Genomic DNA, 6,970 nt, shown 5'->3' with positions numbered 1-6,970 from the left:
CTCGATCCCAGGACCCTGGGACCACGACCTGAGCCAAAGGCAGACGCCCAACGACTGAGCCACCCAGGCGCCCCTGAAGCCAGAGTCTTATTTCACATTAGCCTGAACTATAAGACACCTGTCAGGGGCACCTGGGTGGCTCAGTCGTTAAGCGTCTGCCTCCGGCTCAGGTCATGATCCCAGGGTCCTGGGATCGAGCCCCGCATCGGGCTCCCTGCTCGGCGGGAAGCCTGCTTCTCCCTCTCCCACTCCCCCTGCTTGTGTTCCTGCTCTCGCTGTGTCTCCCTCTGTCAGATAAATAAATAAATAAATAAAATCTTCAAAAAAATAAAGACTGCTTAATATGCCATTGTCACCATTTGTTCAACCATTCACTGATTGGCATTCACTCTGTTTCCACTGTCTTTAAAACTAACGCTACACTGAGCATCCTTGTGCGCTTGTTGCTATGGGTCGGTGGTTTTATTTCCCTGGGATAAATTCCCAAGAGTGGGATTGTTCAGTTAAAGAAGGGTTTTTTATCATAATAGATGTCCCTGGGTTACTCTCCAGGGAGGCTGTACCACTTCCTTCGCTCAATAATATCCAACAATATCCAAGAGGGCCCCTTTCTCCATATTCCTGCTGGGAGTGGGGTCTTGGCTCCCTTTAATTTTGGTTAATCTGGTGGGTATAAAGTGACAACTTATTATTATCTGCTGTTTCATTTCCCTGTGTACCTGTGAATCTGAGTCTTAAAAATTACTATTTTTCCATGAATTGCCTATTCATGACCTTGCCATTTTTCTATGGGGTTGTCTTTTTCTTGTCGATTTGTAAAATCTTTTTGTGTAGGAGAGCTGTTAACCTATGATTTGCCATCTGTATTACAAATTTTTTTCCCAAATCTACCGTTTATCTAACAACTGTGTTTATGTTCTACTTTCCTATCCAATAAACATTTTAACTTTGTTTCCCAGCTTTACTGAAATATAATTGATGTATCACATTGTATAATTTTAAGGTATACAGTATAATGATTTGATATACATATAATTGCAAAATGAATGTTTTAACTTTTACATAGTCAAATATTTCTGTTTTTCTCTGTTACAGCTTCTGGGTTTTCAATCTTGGTTAATATTTTCTTACTCTTACATCATACATGCAGGCTCCTAGATTTTCATAGAAGATATTGTGATTTTTTTTAGATATAATAGACATATAACTATGTAAATTTAAGGTGTTCAACGTGTTGGTTTAATACATTTATATATTACAATATGATTACTACAGTAATGTTAGCTAACAGCACTTTTATCATATCACATATTTATCAAGTCTTTTTTGAGTTGAGAACAGTTAAGATTTAATCTTTTAGCAACTTGGAAGTTTATAACACAGTATCATTGACTATAATAACTATCTTGTGCATTAGATCTCCAGAACTTATCTACTAGCTGTAAGATGAATTTATTGTTTACATTTAAAATTTTAATCCATCTAAGGTTTATTGTTGCATGTAAGATAAAGCTCCCATTTTATTTTGTTTCATTTGGAAAGTCTGCTATTGCGAAATCATTTTTATATTTTTCCCAATCAACTAAACCACTCCTCATGTTATATATTAGAATTTCATATTTAGGGGCGCCTGGGTGGCTCAGATGGTTGAGCGTCTGTCTTCAGCTCAGGTCATGATCTCAGGGTCCTGGGATCGAGCCCCATGTTGGGCTCCCAGCTCAGCAGGGAGTCTGCTTCTCCCTCTCCTTCTCCCTCTGCCTCTCCTGTTTGTGCTCTCTCTGTTTCTCTCTCTCTCAAATGAAAAAATCTTAAAAAAAAAAAAAAAAAGAATTTCATATATAGTGGGTCTTGTTTTTAGATTCTCTATTCTGTTCTGATCGATTTGTCTGTACCCATATCAATGCAGTATCGATTTAATTATGGAGGCTTCATGGTCTGTTCTCACACTTGGTAAGGCTCTGTTCTTTCTCATACTTTCCTTGGCACTCATGATCATATATAAAGTTTAAAAGGCTAAAGATTTATTCGATCTGAAGAGAAACCAGAGTATATAGATATACAATACAAAATTTAAGATCGTTGTAACCAATTCAAAAAAATTTTTTTGAGGGGCACCTGGGTGGCTCAGATGGTTGGATGTCTGCCTTCAGCTCAGGTCATGATCCCGGGGTCCTGGGATGGAGCCCCGCATCAGGCTCCCTGCTCGGTGGGAAGCTTGCTTCTCCCTCCCCCACTGCCTCTGCTTGTGTTCCTGCTCTCACTATCTCTCTCTGTCAAATAAATAAATTAAAAAAAAAAAAAAGATTTCTGTTAAAAAAAATTTTTTTTGAGCTGAGAACGGTTAGGAGAGCGATTGAAAGTGAGGGCATTTCGAAGGTGCAGCGAGGGCAGAGACTAAGCAGGCAAGAAACACTGGACTGGAAACTGGAGTTTGGTGGGTATCGCGGTAGCAGGGGACTCAGGGGGAGAGGGAACAGGGAGAGGGTTAGAGGGGAGGTTGTTTACCGTATCCTGTTTTGGCCCTTGGGTCGAGTCCAACTTGGGGCCGTCACACTCCCTAGTGCCCAGTTAGGTCCCGGCCTACCAGGAAGTGTGCAAAGAGCTCCCAGGGCCGCAATGGGTATGTGTGTGCTGCCACCTGCCGACGGGTTGAGGTAATGCAGTCGCCTTCGAGCCTCCTCGCCTGCCCCAAGGAGATCTCAGACCCTGGGTTTCCAAGAGTCTCCCTCTCCAAGCAGCCTCCAGCTCTGGGGAGGAGGTCCGTTAGGGCCAACAGGGGTTTAATGAAGCAGTTTCAGGGAGGAGTCTTAAACTGCACCCCCAAATGCCTGGTCAGAATCAGAAGCTACTTCAAACTTCCTGAACTTGAATTTCTCCCATCCCCACCACACCTGCTGGTTTGCCAGGATCTGGAACCTCTGGTAGGGGCTATTCCTGCCTTTCCTGAGCTGAACATCTAGTGTGGGAGACAATAAATCAATCCATAAATTTACTTGATAAGTAAACAATGCAAGAGAAGTCCCAAGGTGCTGCCATTGAATTGGAGACAATCAGTTCTAGTTCTGGGGTAGGAAGGCTCAAAAGGGGCAGGAAGGAACAGCGCTGGTGGAAAGGTGGAATTGGAGGCTGTCTTTGGAGAATGGTTCCAGTTTGGGTCAGCAGGGAAGGGAGAATATACACCAAGCAGAGGGAATGAGGAGGATGGTGGGACTTCCATTTCTAGTAATGACAGGCTAAGTTATTCAGACCAACCTTCCCACTGAAAGCAAGTGCAAATGCTTTATAAAAGATTTTAAACATTTCCTTAACAATATCACAAATATATGACAACAGAGTTATAAATTTCCAGGGCAAAGCCTAAGGGAAAATGGAATCCCAGAAAGGCATTGGAATATGGAGCAGAAGTGACCCTGAATGCAGAAAAGAGGGGCAAAAAGAGAAAAGAGTTTGAGAGACATGGAGGATACACTGAAACTGTCTAACATAGCGTAATCAGAGTTCTAGAAAGAAATGACCAGAGAATGTGGCAAGGGCAAGATTTGAAAGATAATGGTTAAGAATTCCCCAATACTGGTGAGGCATCAATCCACTAGTTCTGGAAGCCCAGAGAATCCCAAGTAAAGAAAATAAAATAGAATCCACACGTAGGGGCACCTGGGTGGCTCAGCTGGTTAAGCATCTGCCTTCAGCTCAGGTCATGATCCCAGGGGCCTGGGGTTGAGTCCTGAATCAGGCTCCTTGCTCAATCCCAAGCCCCTGAGATCATGACCTGAGCTGAAGACAGAGATCACAACCTGAGCCGAAGCAGATGCTTAACCGACTGAGCCACCCAGGTGCCCCTAGAAAGAATATCTTTTTTTTTTTTTTTAAGATTTTATTTATTTGACAAAGAGAGACACAGGGAGAGAGGGAACACAAGCAGAGAGAGTGGGAGAGGGAGAAGCAGGCTTCCCACAGAGCAGGGAGCCTGATGCAGGGCTTGACCCCAGGACCCTGGGATCATGACCTGAGCCGAAGGCAGACGCTTAACGACTGAGCCACCCAGGCACCCCTAGAAAGAAAATCTTGAAGAGCCTTCTCATCAGCAGTAATGGAAACTAGAAGACAGTGGAATGATATCTTGAACATGCTGAAAGAAAATAATTTCTGGGGGCGCCTGGGTGGCTCCGTTGGTTAAAGCGTCTGCCTTTGGCTTAGGTCATGATCCCAGGGTCCTGAGATCAAGTCCGCATCTGGGCTCCCTGCTCAGCGGGGAGCCTGCTTCTCCCTCTCTCTCTGCTTCTCCCCTTGCTTGTGCTCTTTCGCTCTCTCTCTGTCAAATGGATAAATAAAATCTTAAAAATAAAATAAAATAAAGTGGTGAATGATACCCTAATAAAAAAATAATTTTAGGGGTGCCTGGTTGGCTCAGTCGTTAAGTGTCTGCCTTCAGCTCAGGTCATGATCCCAGGGTCCTGGGATCGAGCCCCACATCGGGCTCCCTGCTCCGTGGGAAGCCTGCTTCTCCCTCTCCCACTGCCCCTGCTTGTGTTCCTGCTCTCGCTGCGTCTCTCTCTGTCAAATAAATAAAATCTTAAAAAAAATAATAATAATAATTTTAGGGGCACCTGGGTGGCTCAGTTGGTTAAGCGACTGCCTTCGGCTCAGGTCATGATCCTGGAGTCCCTGGATCAAGTCCCGCATCGGACTTCTGCTTCTCCCTCTGACCCTCCCCCCTCTCGTGTGCTCTCTCATTCTCTCTCTGTCAAATAAATAAATAAAATCTTAAAAAAAAATAATAATAATAATTTTAAAAAGAAGTGAAGGGGCACCTGGGTGACTCAGGTGCTTAAGTGTCCAACTCTTGGTTTCAGCTCAGGTCATGATCTCAGGGCTGTGAGATCGAGCCCTACGTCTGGCTCCATGCTCAGGGCTCAGTCTGCTCCTCTTTTTCCCTCTGCTCCTCCCCCTTTTCTCTCTCTCAAATAAATAAATAAATAAATAAAATCTTTCCAAAACAAAAGTGAAAAGATATGTACATAAATCTAAACAAGCATTGACTATATAGGGGCGCCTGGGTGGCTCAGTCGTTAAGCATCTGCCTTCGGCTCAGGTCATGATCCCGGGGGCCTGGGATCGAGCCCCGCATCAGGCTCCTGTTCGGCGGGAAGCCTGCTTCTCCCTCTCCCACTCCTCCTGCTTGTGTTCCCTCTCTCACTGTCTCTCTCTCTGTCAAATAAATAAATAAAATCTTAAAAAAAAAAAAAAGCATTGACTATATAAACAATAATAATAATGCCCAGGGTGGTCAAAAAAGAGAATTAAAATGTACTACATAAATGATAAATGAAGTTTGGGCGCCTGGGTGGCTCAGTTGGTTAAGCGACTGCCTTCGGCTCAGGTCATGATTCTGGAGTCCCCGGATCGAGTCCCGCATCGGGCTCCCTGCCCAGCGGGGGAGTCTGCTTCTCCCTCTGACCCTCCTCCCTCTCATGCTCTCTGTCTCTCATTCTCTCTGTCTCAAATAAATAAATAAAATCTTTAAAAAAAAATGATAAATGAAGTTCAAGTGCTCTGTGGTCCAGGAGAAAGGTAATTAAAGGTACGGATCAACTTTGGACTTTGATGCACGTTGTAGTTTTTAGGGTACAGGCCCAACGACACGCCCCGCATGTAAATAGGGGCTGTAATCCGTAGCATAATCACTAAGGAATGGAAACAGAGGCACGGAAATAGCGGTAAGGCCTAGTGTGGCCCATTCGGGGATCCGGTGGAATCTCGTCACCGTAACACCTGGCTGCCGGAGCTTAGTGTCATCGGATGAAGCAGCCAGAGGTTAGAAGAACCACAAGCAGGACCTTGAGGGTTGCCTGCTTCCCCCTACTCTTTCACACAGCACTGCTGTCACTTCTCAGGTATGTGTTGGCTCCTCCTGGCTCCTCCTCCTCTGCCTTCATGGAACTGTGTGGCCGGGAAGGGAGGCTGGGGGTGTGAGCCGGAGCCCACCACACAGGGACGGGCGGGTCAGACTGAGGAGCTCACCGCGGATGCCAAGAGCTGGGGAAAGTCACGGAAGAGTCTCCAGGAGGGGGTGACGTGATCATTCCAGCTGCGGGGCAGAATGTGCTGGAAGGAGTCAGGAGTGGAAGCCGAGATCTACTCCAGGGCTCTCTCTGAAAGACAGGGAGGCGGGAGCACGGCGGGCCAATGTGGGAGAGAGTAGACCGACAGGCCGGGAGGTGCGGGTGTGAGAAGCGGGGGGCCCAGGAACCTGAGACGCGGAGGTCCAGGGACTTGGCAGGGTCCTCAGAGAGCTGGTGGCCGAGCCGAAGCGGAGAGCCGACCAGCGCCTTTCCCCCCCACTGTTTGGACACATGCCCACACCCAAGGAGAAATACAGGCAGATGAGAACCAGTCTGGAGCCGGGAGGCCCAGATCCGGCATCCTCAGCCCGTATGTGATGGCAGCGCCTAGGAGAGGCCAGGTTCTCTGGGGAAAGCGGATGAGGCAGGGATAGGAACCGGGGCCCAACACCCCAGCGAGCACATGGAAATGGGGCCAGCAAAGAGCGGAGCAGAGGGCTATCAGCAGAGCCACGGACGGGCCACCGGCTTCACGACTGCCTTACCCTGGGCCTTTCCCCAACCTCCCCGAGCCTTAGCTTCTGTGGTGGACAGATTCTCAGATGTCCTCACCTCCTCATGTTACACCCTTGTGGGCCCCTCTTCCTTGATTGTGAACACAAACCACGATCTGCTTCTAACTTTGTAGAATATGGCAAAAGGGATGAGATGTCACTCACATGATTAATGACATCATATAAGACGACCTCTTGCCAGTCATCCCACTCCAGAGACGCTCTTCGCCGGCTTGGGGAAGCAAACGGTCATGTTAGGTGTGACGGTGAGTGTTGTGTGTCAGCTAGGCGAAGCTGTAGGGTACACAGTTACTCGATCACAGGATCTAGGTGTTGTTGTGGAGATACATTGTA

This window comes from Leptonychotes weddellii, chromosome 15, assembly GCF_054177405.1.
Source record: "Leptonychotes weddellii isolate Sample4059 chromosome 15, ASM5417740v2, whole genome shotgun sequence".
In the NCBI taxonomy this organism is placed as follows: domain Eukaryota; kingdom Metazoa; phylum Chordata; class Mammalia; order Carnivora; family Phocidae; genus Leptonychotes; species Leptonychotes weddellii.
This window is presented reverse-complemented; position numbering follows the sequence as displayed.